General features: G+C 41.4%; 1 protein-coding gene across 6 annotated transcripts in view; it reads right to left on the bottom strand.

Moving 5' to 3' along the window:
* CELF1 (CUGBP Elav-like family member 1) overlaps positions 1 to 19,877 on the bottom strand; it is a 55,035-nt gene extending 35,158 nt beyond the window's left edge. For 5 of the 6 annotated variants that reach the window (XM_063117533.1, XM_063117532.1, XM_063117531.1 and 2 more), the window contains exon 1: positions 19,751 to 19,815. The gene's annotated coding sequence lies outside the window, so the exon portion shown is untranslated. Of the gene's footprint in view, positions 1 to 19,750 lie in introns of all 6 variants that reach the window. The other variant, XM_063117534.1, reaches the window with a different exon arrangement.
* Positions 19,878 to 19,915: the final 38 nt, after the last annotated feature.

Below are 19,915 nucleotides of genomic sequence, written 5' to 3' on the forward strand. Positions count from 1 at the left end.
ACCCAGGGGCCGACCACTGAAGATTGTGGGAGATCCATGACAAATAATAATTAAAAAAACTCTTCAAATACTTGAAAGGTTGTCACACAGAGGAGGGCCATGATCTCTTCTCGATCAACTTGGAACCAGGATACCTGAGAGAGCGCCTTCTCCCTTACCAACCTGCCTGGTCACTGAGGTCATCCGAGGGCCTGCTCCTGGTGGTTCCATATAGATCCATCCTCCGATTGGAATCCACCAGGGGAAGAGCCTTCAGCGTGGTGGCGCCCCTCCTGTGGAATTCCCTGCCTCTGGAGGTCAGGCAGGCGCCAACCTTGTACTCCTTTCAGCTCCTCCTAAAAACATCTTTATTCCAAGAAGTTTTTCCTTAATATGCAGCCTTGAATCTCTGTTTTTGCTTCTTTTAAATTTTGTTTTTACTGTTTACTGTTTTATTGTTTTTATTTTCATTTTATCTTGTACACTGCTTCAACATTTTTCAATAGGGAGCGGTATATAAATTATCTAAATATATAAATAAAATAAATAAACCCAGAATGCAGGACACAGACTAATGGGCTCAAGTTACAGAAAGCCAGATTCCGGCAGGAAATCAGGAAAAACTTCCTGACTGTTAGGGCAGTACAGCAGTGGAACCAATTACCTAGGGAGGTCGTGGGCTCTCCCACACTAGAGGCATTCAAGAGGCAGCTGGACAGCCATCTGTCAGGTATGCTTTAAGGTGGATTCCTGGATTGAGCAGGGGGTTGGACTCGATGGCCTTATAGGCCCCTTCTAACTACTATTCTATGATTCTATGTGCTCTTTCATATAACTGAACTATGGAATTTGTTACTACAAGATGTGGTGATAGCCACTTAACTTTAAAGAGGGATTAGAGAAATTCATACAGGATAAACCTATCAATGGTTACTAGCCATGATGGCAATACACTACATCCAGGATCAGAGAAAGTTGCTGGAAACAACAGGAGAGGACTACTGCTCTCATGTCCTGGCTTGTGAGCTTTCAATACAGATGTGGTTAATCACTGCTGGGAAAAGGATGCTGAACTAGAAAAACTTTTGGCTTGATGCAGCAGGGCTCTTTTCTTTTTCTTAAGCTGATCTGATTTTTTTTAACAAAGTAAATATATGTAACATTTTCTCAAGTTAAACACACTTTGGTGTAGTGGGATGAAAGTGTTACTTTTCTCAAGCATAAGGTTCAATATTTTGAATTTATCTGAAAAGGTTAACCTTAAGGGTCAACTACCAACAAAGGAATTAAGAGCCATGCAGGAATGTTAAGGTGTATTTGAGAAGTTTGTTGGGAATTATCTTCTGAACACCTTTTCTACTACACATAACACACACTCTTTTGAAGACACAGGGTTTGAAACCCAAAATTTAGGGTTTGTTTATTTATTTGATTTGTACCCTGTCTTTTTACCAAGAAAAATAGCATTTAAGGCAGCTAAAAGTGTTGTTACTCTCAAGTAAGGAAAGCAGAAGTGTGAATCATTTGTGCTTGCAAAGTGGGAGATTGCATTTCTCACCTGCAGCCAGAGCCATACATAATAACAGCCTCATTTTGCATGTTACAAGAAAGTTGAAAACAGAAATGTTCTCAGAGACTGAGAACATTTGTGGGCTCTCCCACACCAGAGGCCTTCAAGAGGCAGCTGGACAACCATCTGTCAGGGATGCTTTAGGGTGGATTCCTGCATTGAGCAGGGGGGTGGACTCGATGGCCTTGTAGGCCCCTTCCAACTCTGCTATTCTATGATTCTATGATTGAAACTTCTAAAAACAACAGACTAACCTCCCATGACAAAGCAGCTGAAGCTACCTTCCTGTAATTTCCTTGTTGTAGTGTAGAGTTTAATTTAAAGCCATCTCAAGTTTCACCTACTTGAGTTCAGCTGCTTGTTAATTGAATAAATTGATAAAAAGTTTAAAACTGCAGCACAGGCAACACTTTGGCAGCCAAGACATATGTCTGTCAGCATGAGATAATGGCCTGCTTGATCTGTGCAAAAGTTAAGCAGATGGCAACTTGCAATTTAACCATGTCAGTAATGTTTGCGTTAAGTTCCCCAAGAGGTTTGGGCTGATTTTAACCATACTAATCTTCCTTTCACACTTTTATGAATTACAGCAAGAATGTTCAATTGGTGGCTCATGAGCCGTTTCTTGCAATTTTATCTTTGCTCTTGACCCCTGCCCTCCTTAACTGATTACAGCCAGGAGATCTGGCCTAAGTACCTGGATCCAGGAAATAATCAACACTTCTTTGAGAGTTGGATGATTACCAACCTTTTTAAAAGAGAAAGTGGTCTGACCTCTCTCAAAGAAGACAGGGATACATAAAGAGGGCTTTAATAATTTTAGACCAGTGACCAATCTTCCATTTTTTGGCATGGTGATTGAATGGGTAGTTGCTGGCCAATGTCAGACACTTCTGGATGATTCTGATTATCTAGACCCATTTCAACTGAGTTTTAGGTCTGGTTCTGCCTTGATCACCCTCTGAGATGATCTTTGCTAGGAAAAGGACACTGGGAGTGCATCCCTGATGGTTCTCTTAGACCTCTCAGTGCCTTTCAGTACCATTGACCACAGTATCCTTTTTGGAAAGCTATCTGAATTGAGAGTTGGAGGAACTGTTTTACAGTGGTTCTGCTCCTATATGGATGGCCGATTCCAGAAGGTGGTGCTGGGGACTACAGTTCTGCTTCATGGAGACTGTTGTGACATCCCTCAGGGCTTTATTTTGTACCCCATGCTTTCTAACATTTACTTGAAACTGCTGGGAGAGGTTGTCTGGAGGGATGGAATGAAGTATCATCAAATGCAAGTGAGGCATCTGAACTGGTGCTATCCTGAACTGGTTCTTGGACTCAGTAAAGAGCTGGGTGAGGGCCAATAACCTGAGACTCAATCCAGGAAAGCTGAAGTTTAAGTTTTAGGTAGCTTATCTGTCCAGCTAAGTGGCATTCAACTTGCTCTAAATGGAGTTGCGCTTCTCCAGAAGGAGCAAGTTCATAGTCTAAGAGTGTTCATAGACACAGCTCTGTCTCACTTGAGGCCTCAGTTGATTTGAATGTCTTTTAAACTAGCTCTAGCCTGCATTCATTGTCTCCAGTACTAAATTCTGCATTGCCATGCTTTCTCTGTGTAAGGCTGTAAATATCACCAGTCTTTTCAATATATTTAAGCCAAAGCAATTTCATTTTAGTTTTCTTACATCTTAGTTATCTCCAACATATTTAGGGGCCCCTCATAATATGAGGCCTATGCCATGGCTTACTTGGCTTGTTCCTAAATCTGGCACTTGCTCAATGGCATGAAGTACCTTTCATCAGCTTCAGCTGAAATACCAGCTACAACCCTACCAGGACAGAGATAGCCTCGCTACAGTTAGACATGCACTGATATCCTCCTGCCTGGATTACTACAATATATTATACCTGTGGGTATCTCTGAAGAGGATCTGGAAACTTTAACTAGTGCAGAATATAGCAGTGAGGCTGTTACTGGCACTGATTTTTAAATATATTACTCCAGTGCTGCATGAACTACTCTGGTTTCCAGTTAGTTTCTGGATAGAGATGTAAAATTTTGGAAAATTTTGAGGTCATTGGTGGGGAATGTTTTTCCATTCTCCCCCCCACCCCGCCCAGAAATAACCAGAAATTTTTAGGAAAAAGGGGAAATTAGCAATACTCATTTTTAGCAGACTTTGCAAATCTAAAATCACTTTGTTCCTTTAGAACAGCCTTCCCCAACCTGGTGCCTTCCAGATATTTTTTTGACTTCAGCTCCTATCAGCATTCTGGACCATCAGTTAATGTTCAGGAATGCTGGCCATTGTAGTCCAAAACATCTGTTAAGGTTTATGAAGACTGCTTTAAGAACACAAAGCAGCCTTTATGTTCCTAAAGTTATATTATGTATAACTTGGTTTGCTCATAAATTAACATTTTATTTGAAATCTTTAAAAAACGAACTAAGTAAATTTGTAATCACAATCTGAATAAACTACACTTCTAAAATTTAATATACAAAACATGATAATTTTATGAGGAAACCAGGTTATACATAATATAACTTTAGGTTCCTGGTTAATATCTGACTAGAGGGAACTTCAGCAAGTAGTCCCTAGAACATCTGAAGCCAGAAGAAGCAGGAAAAACTGGAGCCAGAGGAAGACTGCCTATCAATATAAGATACATTGGATCAATTTTAATAACAGTCCAGACAGCTTCAGCACTGGGGTGGTATGGAAATGTAATAAATGAAATAAGGAATGGAAGAAATAACTATGCTGAGAATCTTACAGAGAGGATTTTTTTTAAAAAAAAACCCTTGGCTTTATTATTTCCAGACTTATTTCCAGAATTTTTATATCTAGTATTTCTATAAAAGTCTCCTTATTACATAGCTTTTAGAAATCGTTTTGGGGGGAGTAAATCCTTGAAACAATATATCAACAACTTGTCTTAAATTCTAAAAGAACAGCTTTGTTGCTTTCCAATTTCAGACAAAATAAAATACAGTCCTTTGAAAAACACACACAGGGGAAATCTGTTCCCCCTTCCCCAGAATTTTTGGTTTTTTTCTAGGCCTTCACATCTCTGAATCAAAGAGATGCGTTTGGACAGCACAATAGTCAATGGTGGGGTAATAATCAACTGAACAGTTGTTTATTTAGGGGGTAATCCCTGCACATGATAATAATCAACCGTGGTGTGGATTATTATTATTATTATTATTTATTTATATAGCACCATCAATGTACATGGTGCTGTAGAATCAGTGTTGAGTTGACTATTAGTCCATGCTGAGTTGACTTGCTCATTCCGTCCTCTCTCCTCCCATCAGTCCTCCTGCTAGTATGCAATCAGCCATTGCTGCCAAAAAACTATCCTGCCAGCTGGGCGAGAGCGGCAGTCACTAAATTTGCAGATGACACAAAATTGGGTGGGATAGCTAATACCCTGGAAGACAGAAACAAACTTCAAAGTGATCTTGATAGGCTGGAGTGCTGGGCTGAAAACAACAGAATGAAATTTAATAGGGATAAATGCCAAGTTCTACATTTAGGGAATAGAAACCAAATGCACAGTTACAAGATGGGGGATACTTGGCTCAGCAATACTACAAACGAGAAAGATCTTGGAATTGTTGTAGATCACAAGCTGAATATGAGCCAACAGTGTGATATGGCTGCAAGAAAGGCAAATGCTATTTTGGGCTGCATTAATAGAAGTATAGCTTCCAAATCACGTGAGGTACTGGTTCCTCTCTATTCGGCCCTGGTTAGGCCTCATCTAGAGTATTGCGTCCAGTTCTGGGCTCCACAATTCAAGAAGGACGCAGACAAGCTGGAGCGTGTTCAGAAGAGGGCAACCAGGATGATCAGAGGTCTAGAAACAAAGCCCTATGAAGAGAGACTGAAAGAACTGGGCATGTTTAGCCTGGAGAAGAGAAGATTGAGGCGAGACATGATAGCACTCTTCAAATACTTAAAAGGTTGTCACACAGAGGAGGGCCAGGATCTCTTCTCGATCCTCCCAGAGTGCAGGACACGGAATAACGGGCTCAAGTTAAAGGAAGCCAGATTCCGGCTGGACATCAGGAAAAACTTCCTGACTGTTAGAGCAGTGCGACAATGGAATCAGCTACCTAGGGAGGTTGTGGGCTCTCCCACACTAGAGGCATTCAAGAGGCAGCTGGACAACCATCTGTCAGGGATGCTTTAGGGTGGATTCCTGCATTGAGCAGGGGGTTGGACTCGATGGCCTTGTAGGCCCCTTCCAACTCTGCTATTCTATGATTCTATGATTCTACTTTGGCTGCTCTTGCCTTGCAACTCAGTGGCTGACGAAATAACCAATGGTGACTGACAAAATAACCAACAGTGCCCGCCACACAACACAATAACCAATGGTGGTTCAAACAGCCAATTCTGCACAGTGTTGGTTCTTTACCAACCATTGGTTAAAAAATTCCCACCACACAACATAACCCACGGTGGGTTAAATAACCAAACATTGACTATTTAAACCACTATTGGTTATCATGTTGTCTGAACCCAGTCATAATGTTGGTGATAACTGTTAAAGCCTTTAAATGGCTTAGGACCAGTCTATCTGAAGGAGTGGCTTCCCCCATATATTTCTGCTCAATTGTTAAAATAATCTTAAAAGCCTCTTTTCTGGGTGCTGCTGACCACTACTGTGCAATGGGTGGCTACCAGGGAAAGAACTTCTTCTGTAGTGGCCCCCCACCTATGGAATGCATTTCCCAGGGAGACCTACCTGGCATCTTCATTGTATTCATTTAGACACAGGCATTTCACCTTTGTGTGTGTAAAAATATATAACAATATTTTAATATAAATACTGATATTTCACACAAAGTTTAAAACAACTGATTAGCAGTCCAGCTATATATCACAAGTACATAGTTGCAACACTGATTTCCACATCAAAAAGGCTGTACAAATATACAATGCCTATGTTCCAAACACATTTCGACCAAACTGGTCCTCATCCGTGGGACAAATATAAACAGAAAATAATGTTTTCACGATATTAAACTTTCTACATGGAAGCTGTAAAGGAAAACACACAAATTTAGAGATGCCTGCTATGGAAGGAATTAATCACCCTTGTTAAGAATGTTCTGGTCTTTTTTGCTAGTGGGTTGCTGCTCTCTGGGTCATTTGAGCGGTTTTTTTTATTGTGATATGGTTACATGTTTGTTTATTTATTACATTTATATACCGCCCCATAGCCGAAGCTCTCTGGGCGGTTTACAAAAGTTAAAAACATAAAAACAACAGTATAAAAACAACATGTTGAATATACCTGGGGGATTACTATAAATTAATAGAAGGTTGTTTGTGAATGTAGGAGATAATGTTATTGTCCCCTTTTTTTGCAAGCAGCTACCAACTGCACGATGAAATTCCAGTGTTTGTATAGATAATATTTACTGGTAAATGGATATATTTTTATATACATAATTTTCCTTAAATTTACTTTGTTTTGTTGCAGTCCCAATCCAATCCAGCAGCAGCTGCAACATGGATGTAGAAGTCCCCCTGGACCTCAGTCCTGGGGTTTTGCAACGCTGTTCTGAAACATCTTGGTGAGAGATGCTGCTCTGCAGAAGGATTAAAAGCATCCCCAATCTGTCCCTATGGCCCAACACTAGTTACAAGCCCTTAAACCCTAATCCTGGTTTGAGCGGGTCTCTTTGAAAGGGTGATGCAATCTTTATGGACCATGGCAACTCCCCCTTCCCCAATCCTGCAGCCTGTGCACTCCACCTGGGCACAGCTAAGAATGGTCGAACCTTCCTCACTCCCCAACGCGCAGCTTGGTGATGCACACCAGGCCGGCTTCCTCATCCACAATTAAATGAAATCTTAACTTACTATGAATAAATACACAGATATCTGATCTGCTTTTCTTGAAACCTTTGTATAACTCTCTCTCCTTTTTTTTTATGAAGAGTACATGATGGAAATTGTTAATCCCATATATTTAATGTATGTTTTTTCCGTTTTCACAATGTATAACAGAAAATACATTTTTGCCAATATTCACAATAAAAGGGGATTTTATTTTTATTTTTTTTAAAACTTACTATGATAAATAACTTACTATGAGCAGCTGCATATGTTTGCTACTTCACACTCTAGATATGTACCCTGATTATGTCCCATAAATCCCTTTCTCCTACCAAGTGTCATATGTAATTGGCAAACGTTTGTACACAGACATGCATGCATTCATAGCCATAAAAACTTATCACAACATAATTTTCATGGAGGAGAAGACTATCAATGACTGCTAGTCCTGATGGCTATATGCTGCCTCCAGTATCAGAGGCAGCATGCCTATATACACCAGTTGCTGTTGAACATGTGTGGGAGGGTTCTATTGAACCTGTGTCCTACCTGTGGGTTCCCTTAAGGTAGCTGGTTGGCCACTGTGTGAACAGAATGCTGGAGTAGATGGATCTTAGTTTGATCCAGCATCGATCTTCTCATGTTCACAGTACATCGTATTTTTGGCAACACAGTATCAGGAACCAAGCAGTACATATGAGTAGTACAAAAGCTTATAGCACAAAGAACCAAGTGAACAAGGTTCCTTTTCCTTGTGTCTTGTGGGTCAAGCACAGTAATCCTAAAGAATCACTACCCGGTTAAAAAGAGTGAGGACGATAGCACGACCCCGGCCTTAGCTAGACCTACCTGTAAATCTGGGCTGCTAGAGGAGAGGAGATCTCATGATGCAACTATCGCGGGATCTCGCCCTCATTCACACGCGAGGCACAATGAGCTCTGGAGGAGAGCCATTGCGCCCGCCATTTTTTTAGGTTTTAAAGGGCCAGAAGCGCAGGAGCGCTCCAGCGATGGCAGGTAGTTTTTTTATTAAAAAAATCCCCGCTCCCCCCACCTTAGCCCAGATGGGTGCAGCGCTGAGTAATTGTGTGAAGCCGGAGAGAAGCTGCTTCAACGGGCCACATGCTCGCAGTCTCGGGCCCCGAGACCGCGGGAAAAACCGGGCCCAAAGTGGTGCCCATTATCCCGGGGCAAGGGAGGGTTGATCCCTGCCTGAGCCTGGGATCCCCTGTGCATCATCTGGACGCACAGGGGCGATCCCAGGTATCAGCCCGGGATAACCCCTTGTCTAGCTAAGGCCCCCTTCCACAGCCAGAAAACTCAGAGCAAATGGGAACTTGCTCATCTTGTTTCCTTGCATGAACTCCATCTTAACTATCAGTTATACTGTATGTTGCTACCAAAGACCTTCGCTATCATGGGTTTTTTTGTGAAATGCTTAGGGGATAGCTGTTGCTTCTGTTCTTTTTCCTTTCCCTGGCGAATGTAAAATTTTATGCGCCTGTGGAAATTGGCCAAGGTCCCAACGATAATACGGTGAAATACAAATGTAAACAGATATGGAATAATCCAGTAGTCTCGAATTCTGGCCAAATGTAAACCAGGTTCTGTTGCAAGGTAACAAACTATGAAATGATGGATGCAAAATTACAGTTGGCAAACAGTTAGTATTTATCTTCCAAAACGATTACATTTAGAATGAGGCCTCTGAGTTAGCCCTTTATCTTACTTAAGCCATTGAAGTGAAAGATAATGAATGTATTTTGTATGTTAGCGTCTCCATTTATTTATATATATATTTGGGAATTACTGTTTCAAACCCCATCTGCAACTCAGAGGGCAAAACACCCACTAAAAATATTCATCACTTTTCAAAGTTTAAATTTCTGGCCTTCTACAAACTAGCTACTTTATGAACTTTGAATGCAACTTGCTTATAAAGTTCAACAACACTGCCAGAAACTACAATAGTCTTGTGGCACCTTAAAGACTAACAAATTTATTCTGACATATGCTTTCATGGATTACAGTCCATTTCAACAGTTTATGCCAGAATAAATTTGTTTGTTTTTAAAATGCCACAAGACCTGTTGGTTTTGATACAATAGATTAATATGACTTCCCTTCTGGAAATAGAAACTAGAACTTTTCCTTACAAACATTATAACCGTTCACTTTTGCAAATTTTGCAACAAAAAATGTAAACATATGGGTACTCTGGAAACTCTGGTTGAAATGCAAAGTGAACACAAAGCCAGATACTCTACTAACTAGCTAGTATGCTTCATTTATACCAGTGGAGAACAGCTTCAGCTTCATTGTCTGATGGAGGAGCAGAGAATTCAAAAGCTTTACCCATACATAGCTGCTGAAAGAAAATAGTAACTAACATGGCCCCTAACTCATACTCATTCAGCATAAATGAACAATACTACAGTGCATTTTTGAAAATTCACTCAAGCAAAATACATTTAGTGAAAAAATGTCCAATTTACATAACCAAGAAAACGGAATTATCATGAACAGGTGCAATAAATTCTTAAGAGGGTGAAAGTACTAAACTCATCCAGATTAAAAATTTCAAAAGGCAGATGGACACTGTAGAAAATTCCCAAACAACAGGATACACAAGTTTCTGTCTGCATGCAGTCTGATAGTAATTAAATTCACAAAAAAAGCATATGAATACAGACACATTCCAGAGGAGTGACCTCGCTAGTCCATATTAGCAAGAGACAAAAAGCACTGAAGTTGCTTAGACAGCTTAGTTTAGGTGCCACAGGCATTCTGTCTTTTAGGGGGAAAGAAACAAACAAGCAGATAGAGCAGGGCAAACATTAAGGTAACTGTGTTTCTTGTTAGCACATGCACAGGTTAATTTTGAAATAAAGCTAAGGCAATCTGCTGAATAATAATGTAACAGTAAAATAAAATGTTTCTCAAGGAATAAAAAAAAAGTAGTGAGGGGTGATTGCTATGTAGCAGCAACTCCAGGGGCCTGCAGTGATAGATACCACAGTAAAGTGCTCTCTCCTGTGCAATGGCCCTGTCTCTGCTCTGGGACAGGCAGCAAGAAAACTGCTATGATAGCAAAACAAGTGGAAATGTGTAAGTGAGGAGAATGATGCAGAATCCGGATGGCTTTTAACATTTGCAAACCAATCATGTTTCATGGAAACTTTTTTTAAATGATAGGCCTTGGCTCTTACAACAAGTGGGTCCCCATGTAAGATAGGGATCTTCAGGAATCATACTGACTTCCTCATAAACAATGGTACAGAATTTAAGTTAAACATGTGCTGCCCAGACAACCAGAAACATTGGTGACGGTAGAATGAAGCATGTCTTGAAAAAAAATAATCCCAAGACATCTATCAGTAAGTTCACTGATGAATGCATCTTCAGGATAGTAAAATTTTAAACTAAAAAAACCCAATTTCAATTCCACAGCTGCTGTGATCACTCTGAGAAATAAAAGTACATTGTTGGTGCTATATAAATAAATAAATAAATAATAATAAATGAAGGAGGTGCGCGTATGGAAAACTTGAGATTCCACATGCTTTAAAGTTTGCCAGGAATGTTACGCGCTCTGGAGTAACACATTTTGTCAGGACAAAAATCTGTTGGTGAACCCACCAATCAGCCTTCAGTCTGAGACACACAGATTGAATTACCCCTATCTTTGCTTCAACAGCTATGCATGACAGCAAGCAAGAAATGATCAAGCCTTAGGCAGCTGAGGAAAAGATGCACTCAGATTGGGTTGAAAGAATATGAAATACTAACTTTAAATACACAGATAAAAAACACCAACAATTACAAAAATTAAGAATTGAAGGAAACAAGAAAAGACAGATCCCTAGTTAACTGAAATATCCAAATTTGTAAAGCTTCATATCAAGAACAGTTCTAAGAAGAGTCACATGGATTTTTGTGGTCATATAGCATATCAGGATGTGTCTCTCACTCACTAATTCTGGAAAAGCTAGAAGAGCAAACCATATGGTCCTCAACTCCAGCCAACTGATGGGATGTGCTTTCTCCTACTGTGACCAGGAGCCCTGTGTGAATTGTGTGAGGCAGTGTACTCCCCAACCCATCAAGCTAGCATCTGTTGTCACTTGTATACAGAGTGGTTCTCTTAGATGACTGCCTTATGTCAAGTTCTTCCAGCGAGACAAGAGAGAGAGAGAGAGAGCTGGTGACCTCTTGTGGTAGGGTGAGCCTTGTATGCTTTCTCAACATAATTTGGTCCTAAAATTTTAGGAGAAATTGTTGCAGACTCTTGGAGTGGAACCTTGCCCAGAGCAATAAATCAATGGCTGTGATCATCAAGCCCTGGAGGTTTGCAAAACTCATGAGGGTGGGGCTGGTTGACACTCTCAGAGAGCCAATGTCCAAAATGTTTGTCATCCATTCGTTTAATAAGACATTTTCTTCTGTTGGATGTCTGAAATCATACCTAAGTGTAATAGATGCTGTGTTGTAGACAGGTGACTCCTAGACATGTTCACAATGAAACCATGATCTGAGAAAGATGTCAAAGTTTTCCTTAGTTCCTCCTCTGATGAGTTGGTGATCTGATAAAAAATGAATTCCCTGGACCCTGAGGTGCCAATAGGGTATTTTTGAAAATTATGGCAGCCCTAAAAGCAAATGTAGTTAGCATGTATGGGCTGGCCTGATTAGCATACGCCTCCATCAGGTCAATGGACATTAAAAAGTCTCCAAGTTTTGCTGCTTCTGTGATGGTCCTGAGCATCTCCAATTTGAATTTTTTTCACTGTCAAAAATCGATTCAGGAATTTCAAGTCTAAAAATGCTCTCCTGTCTTTGTTTCTCTTCTTTGGCTTTCTTCTTTCTTTCTTGCATTTTTATACTGACCAATAGCCAAGACTCTCTGGGAGGTTCACAAAAATTAAAACTATTCAAAGTATAAAACAAACAGTATAAAAGCATGATATAAAACACAATATAAAAACACAACCATGATAAAATCAGCAGCAGTGCAGAATACAAATTTAAAATACAAAGTCAAAACAGCAAAGTTAAAATTAATTTATAGACTGTTAGTCTAAAAATGCTGAGAGAAGGCATGAGAGAATGGTCACAGATGGTAAGGCTTTCTTCTTTTCCTTCATCCCAGCTAATACAGGATCCAGAGATTCCACAAAATATTTTGAAAACCTACTTGCCACCAGCATAACAAAATGGTGCACCACCACCCCTGCAACCATGGCCCTATACTAAAGGCCATCTTGAGGAATCTGCCAAGAACTCAACTGCCCTGGCCAGTTGACTGAGTTGGACTCGATGGTCTTATAGGTCCCTTCCAACTCTGCTATTCTATGATTCTCTAAGACATTTTGATTGAGATGGCACCTTTGGAATTAAGGACCATGTCCACATAACCAATGCTCTTGCAATTATAGTTTGCAGTGACAGCATGGATAGCTAATGCTGTTGCCTCATGGAGTCACTTCAAGGCTGTGCCCACATTGTAATCATTTGAATTGGACAGGAATTCCCAGACGTCCCTGGTCACAAAAGCCTTAGAGGTCAATGCCACTACAAGTTCATCTACTGTTGGTACCTGAATGGACCATTGTATGAGTGGGGAGATTATAGAATTTTTTAAATGGAAATTATGTCCTCCCCTCCCACAGATCTGTCCATTCTTCTTGTATAATATTATTAAACTAATGAAGAAAAGGCACAACTGGGGCTGAAGGTACATCCCAGGGGAAAATCTCAGCCACTCTTAGCAGCTCATCAACTGCCTCATTTTCAGCTGGAGTTGTGGGGTGGAACTTTAATTTTAAAGTCTTTATGGCTTTGGCCAGAATAACTAGAAAAAACTCTGGGCTGAATAGTCTGTGCTGTAAGGGAGCAAAGTCAGGACTGCCCCTTGGAGAACTCCCTGCATCTACTTTTCACCCTTGGTCAATGGTCAGAGACATTTTCTGCTGTGGAATAAGCTCCCTAAGGAGGTTCGCTTGGCACCTACATTATATTCTTTCAGACACCAGGTGAAGACCTTTTTATTCTCCCAGTATTTGTATTTTAAATTTGTATTTATGCATTGCTGCTGTTTTTATCTTGGTTGTGCTTTTATATTGTATTTTATATTATGGTTTTATACTGTTGTTTTATACTTGAATTGTCTTAATTTTGTAAACCGCCCAGAGAGCTTCGGCTATTGGGCGGTATAGAAATGGAATAAACAAACAAACATCCTTTCTGGAGCCCCAACCTCCCCCCACCCCCAGTGTGTGTGGGGTATTGGGCTTTGCTGAGTTCCAGCTCAGGTTGCTGATCTTGACAATGCAGATATATTTTCTATATGTGGGAGACCTTTCTTTTCCTTCCTGGGCACATTAACCTCACCTGCCTGTAGTGTAACTTTACTTGCCATGCCTAAAGGAATGATATGAAGGCCAGATCCCAATGCACAGGGCACAGCCCCTTTGTTGAGAGACCTAGTAAGACCGTGGCCATGAAGCGCTCCTTAAGCCTGCAACCAACAGCTTTTTTGGGGGGGGAGGGCTCGTCTGGGCATCAAGTCTTGAAAAACAACCCCTCACTCCTTTTAATGAGGTAATAGCCTGAGGTGAAAGAGAGGGGGGAGCACTGGGGGTTAGGTTGAAAGAGTCTCTCACTCACCTTGGAGATGGGAGCCAATACAGAATGTAAAAAAAAAAATACTCCTAAGAGTAACGTAAGAAAAACTCAAAGTAATGTAAGAAAACCCTAATACCCCTGTCTTAAGATAGAAAGGTTACAGAAAGAGAGAAAAAAGGCCTATGCTCCTAAAGAATCTGCAAGGCAATGATTAATCCTGCTCTTCTGTAGGAGGAAGAGCCAAAACTGAGAGGGATTTCCTGGCACTATATGGAAAGAAAAATCTACAGCAACTGGTTTTCAAACTTTTAGAAATGTAGAGCTGTGGAGAGCACAACCATCTCAATTGCTTTCTAATTGTGCAATGCACAACAGGAGATAATGGATTGGGATGTTTCTGTGAGCCAATTGTACCTCCTCTCCTGGGGTATAGTTTTTTACACCTGGAGGAGCGAAACCAATATAATGCAATGACTCCACTGCCCATTTTGGACTTCAAACCAAACAGTTCTTCAAGGCGAATGTGTCTCCACATTTATTTCATAGGTGGTTCTTCTTAAAAAGTGGGCTAATGGTAAAGCAATCAGACTTGGCGATTCCCAAAGACAGATTAGAAGCATTGATGAATAGGCATGTGTGTTATTTTGTTCATGCAGAAAGCATCCAATACTATTTGAGACACTGAACAGGCTTTGGAAACTACTGTATGCTTTTGGGAAGGATTAATCATTCTAAAGCTACAATAATAAAAGTTATTTATAAATTCTAAAAAGATGTTTCAGCTTAACTGGATCACATAGGATTCCATTCAGTTGTATTATTCCACTAGCACAAAGCTTCTCTTGCTTATGGAACTCCCATTTTCATCTTTGCACAAGTGTCAAATCTAACACATTGATTTCACATGTGCAAGGCAGTGTGTAAGCACTTTCACAACTTCATTACTCTAGGTGTTGCTTGTGTCATATGTTCCATTAGCATTTGCATAACTGTTAATGGAACAATGCCATCTTACAATTTTTCTCCTAGTGTTATGCTAGATACAACTCAAAGGCTCAGGAGTTGCTGCTATTTACAATGTAAAGCACTGGAAAAAAGCCAGACACGTAAAAATGTATTTATTTTCAAGTACTATCCATATTCAATAGCAGATGCATTGATTTTTTGTGTGCAGCCATCTAGCACATTCTGAACATGTGCTCAATACATATACATATGCACCTTAGCAACAAAATGCTTTCATTCAATTATTTAGAGAGAAATAGAAAAAAACATACTTACTCATATTAGCCCATATCATTATACTACTTAGTCCTATCTGCTAAGAAGATTCTTGTTTAACAGATGGTTTTGGGGGTGGGGGGGGAATAGAACAAATATAGATATTCCAGAACTCTTCCTAGAAGTAGCCATAAGTTGCAGCACAATCCAATCTATGTATCTTCTTCAGAAGTAAGACTCATTAAGCTCAATAGGAATTACTTCCAGATAAACTTGTATAGCACGGGTGTTGAAGCCTTGGCTTTCCAGTTGTCACTGGATTCCCAAGTACCATCAGCTGCAGCTAGCATGACCAATGAACAGGGATGATGAGAATTGTAGCTCCATACATCTGGAGGACCACAGCTTCCCACTCTTGGTATATAGGATTGCAGCCTTAGTTTATCTATGAAGCACAGGACTGAAACTAATTTACTGATCATAGCTTAGCGCAGAATATGCATTTTCCCAATCAAACCTAACCAAATACATATTTTGTCTTCATGTTGTTTGGAAAGTGATAGAACAGATGAGGCTTTAAAATCCTCTTAAAATCACCAATAGATGTGGTCAGTTGTATCCCTTTCTGGAGGGAATTCCAAGTGCCACCAATGAAAAGGCTGCCAACCTTACTGATCATTATGATGGGGCCTTAAGCAGGGCCTGCGAATATAACCATAAAACACAAGTGGATACAAGCATAAGTGGTCCTTCAATTAATCTGGACACAAACTGTTTGGGGCTTTACAGGCCAAAACCAAGACTTTGAATCAGGCCCAGAAACATAACCACTGCAGCTAGTACAAGACTGGTGTAATATGAACTGACCATCTAGCCCCAAGGAGGACTCAAGTGGATACATTTTCTACCAGCTGAAGTTTCCAAGTCATCTTCAAAAGCAGCCCTGCATAGAGTATGTTACAGTAGTCCAGTCTGGATATAACTAGGGCATGCATAACTGAGGTCAGGCATGTTTGCCCTATATAGGGTTGCAGCTGACCTCTATCAACTGAAGTTGATAAAAGACACTCCTGGCTACTGCTGTCACCTGTGTTTCCACTGTTACTAATGAATCCAAAAAGACTCCCAAGCTACAAACTTGGTTCTTAAGGGGGAGTGCAATCCCATCCAATGCCAATTGCATACTTCTAAGTGAGGGGTGGGTAACATGCAGCCTGGTATGTGACCCCTGCAGCCCTCTAGTAACTCCTGAAACTTGGTGGCACTTATTTTTTTTAAAAGAATGATTTTCAAACAAAATGGTGTCTGGAGCGATAAGGTACTTTTGACACTCAGTAACAACTCCAGATGACATTTTCCCCTTTTTGCGGGGGGGGGGGGGATCACCCATGGAAGGGTACAGCAAAAATAGCCCCGGATCTCTCAAAGTTGCCCACCCTGTTCCATGCAGATCAACAGAATTCCCCACCAGAAGTACTTTCATCTTGTCAGGATTAAGCTTCATTTTGTTTGTTATAATCCATCCCAAAACTCCTTGCAAGTACCTATTTGGGAGTTCTGCTGCCTCCCTGGGATTAGTTGATGAAAAAGAAGGTAGAGCTCTATATAATCTACATACTGGTGACCTAACCTTTTGATGACTTCCCCCAGCAATTCTATGTAGATGTGAAATAGCATAGGGGACAAGACAGGCGAGAGGCATTAAAGCAGAGCAGGAATCCCCCAGCATCACCTTCTGAGACCGAGCAGCCTTGTAGCATCAAGCTATATCCCTCCCCCAAAATTAAACAGACAGCCGAACGTATTTTAAAATATGTATCAGAGTTTAGTTATTGGGCTATTCGTATGATTTATCATGATGGGAATGATCTAGCAACTCTTGGGTTTTCCTCCTCAGGCACTATTGAGCAAATATTTGAGTTAAATTTTTTATTTAGCATTATGTTCAAACCCTAAATTGTGGTTTGTTGAAAAAGGTCACTTCATAATCCACAGTTGGAAGTTTGCTTATTTCAAACAAACCACAACTAATATTAACCACAGTAGTTGGGTTTGGACAAAACAAGCTGAAGTTACTCAAAAACAAAAACAAACACTTTTGATCTCACAGTCATACTGGAGGAGAAGGGAAGTGCATAAGCACAAGGCTCACCGCAGCTTGTCCCACCATGATAAATCATGTTTAGGGTAATGTCTGAACCCGTTCAACTTCCTCTCTCCATTGGAAACTTTCCTATGAGTTGAAACCAGTATGTTGGGAACACACAAAATACAAGGCTAAAGGCTGAAGGAATCAAAGTGAAAAAGACAGCAACAATTCCGTAACAAGAACAACCTACATAAATATTGTTGCTAAATGCAAACAAATGTATATTTGGTGATGAATTGGATGTTTACAGAGTTCATAAATTTCCATTTGTAGGCTACAGGGAAAGTATGGCAATTAACTAACAAAATGTCTATGATTTTGGAGTAAGGGTCTGCACTAATGAACTGTATCCCCCTCCCCATTGTGTCCATATCAGTGAAGGCTAGTCTCCACAATCTTGCAACAATGCATCTAGCGAAAAATGTTGCCTTTTTCTTCAAGAGTGAATACCAGTCACTCTTTTATATGAAAGTCCTTTTGAGAAAATAAGCTGTGCTCACAGTCACAACTGGAGGTGTGATAGGAACGTTGATGTTCCTCCTTTAGGCTTCTTCCAACTTGTACTTCCCTCTTTTCTACCCTTCCAGCTTTCAACCCAAACATCCAATTTTCCCTAAGTCAGCCCTTGCCCTATTGTCCCTCACTCCAGCCCCTCCCCTCCTTAATCCAGTCTCTCAAGGACTTCCATACTCCACTCTGATCTCCCTTCCCCATATTATCACAGCTCTCCCCCTTGTCTTGAGAAAAAGATGGTGCCACCCTAGAGGAAACAGAAACTGCTATGTTTGATAGTCAAAGGCAAAGCAAGTAGCAGCTATCATGGCAGTATAGGTACAGAGGTAAGGAGTCACAGTACAGAAGATTTATGCGCTCACTCTCCTCACACACCTTGGCAACCAGTTCCTAATATTCAGTTTCTTAATCAGAGCAAGACAAGATGAAATATTAAGAGCTGTGATTTTAATATGTGACAGTGAATAAAATGGTTTAAAAGAACTTCCAACATATCTAAGTTCTAACAAATGAAAAGGATTGATCTAGATTACACAAAACTATGTTGAAAATGTTCTGCCAGCAACCTCCCCTTCAACAGCTAGAGAAACTGTTCTAGCATGTTCTTGCAACAGTTGGGTCAGTATGGAATACAAGTAAACCACACAGACGTGAAGTATCTCCTAAGACAGCAGTATCCCAAAGGTAAGGTTATAAATTTACAAAAACTGTTCATCAATTTTCATACCAGAAACCACAAAGTGAGCTTGCATTTATTTTACCACTGCACAGTATCAAACTCATCAGAAGGAAGTATTCATTCATAGCCAATACTTTGATATGATCCTTTTTCTTATTAAAGTTTATTTAATGCCATGTCCCTTTCTTCCATTTATACTTCGCCACCTTTTCCCTCATCTGTCTCACCTCTAAGTTTTCTATGTGGTATTTTTGTCCAACTGTTGAAGTATCGCTCGAAACACAACCTCTCTTTACTTGTAACACGCTAGGTTGACTGTGTTAAGTTGCCAGGACAGAGCTAAAAGCTTCCATTATAAACCAACGAGGCGTTTCACAAGTCAGGGGATCGTCATTTAAACTATATCACGTGGCCAATCTTCTAAAGATTCCGACCTCTTTCTCCCACTCCCGGTCCATTAAACGGCCAGGAACATATCCCGCATTCCCTCACTAAATCGAGTTCACTTTACAGCAAGGCAGGGCCCAGGGTTAATTTACGGGGGTGGGAGTGGAGTATCTTGCGGGTGAAGCAGAGCTCTCTAACGGAGGAGCCACAGCCGTTCCGCGTCATGCCATTAAGCGGCCTCCAGGAGACGAGCCCCGCCCCCTTGCTCTAGGATGGCGGCGACGCAAACCTGCGTTGCCCCGAAGCCAATCTCGTGCCCCTCCCCCGGCGGCGGCGGCAGCAGCCCCCTCCCCCGTTCCCCAACATGGAGCGTCTGGCCTAAGAACTTTTCCAGGAAGACGGCGATACTGGAGAAACTAATAGCTTGACAACGACTGGCCCCCGCTGAAGCAAATGAGAGCCTTTGGCACTCGCTACTCCCCCCCGCTCCCGCCGCCACCGCCGCAGGGTTTGGGACAGGGTTTGGACTGGTTGGGCACAAGACACTCCGCTCCCCGCCCTCCGGAAAGCAGTCCGCTCAGGCCGGCGGCCCGTCAGTATCAAACCCGGTTGGAATGGAAAGGGACGGACTTCGGAGCTTCGCCGCCACCGGGCAAGGGAAAGGAAAGCAGTTCGGGTCCCAGCGAGGCCCAGTTAAAGAAGCAGGAGAGTCATAATAGACGGGGCAAATTCAGTCACGTAAGCCGCCCCAAAGGTGGACGGAGCGCACTCACCGTCGGCTGCGCGCTGTCCCCTCCCTGCCCTTCCCGGGCTCCTCCTGGCGGCTGCCGCCCTCGCCTGCCCCGGGGGATACGCCCGCGCCCCGTTCGGCTCCCTCCGCCTCAGGCCGGTTTCGCAAGATGGCGGCACTTCCGGGAGAGACCATCACAGGATTGGAG

This window comes from Elgaria multicarinata, chromosome 2 (assembly GCF_023053635.1).
Source record: "Elgaria multicarinata webbii isolate HBS135686 ecotype San Diego chromosome 2, rElgMul1.1.pri, whole genome shotgun sequence".
In the NCBI taxonomy this organism is placed as follows: Eukaryota; Metazoa; Chordata; class Lepidosauria; order Squamata; family Anguidae; genus Elgaria; species Elgaria multicarinata.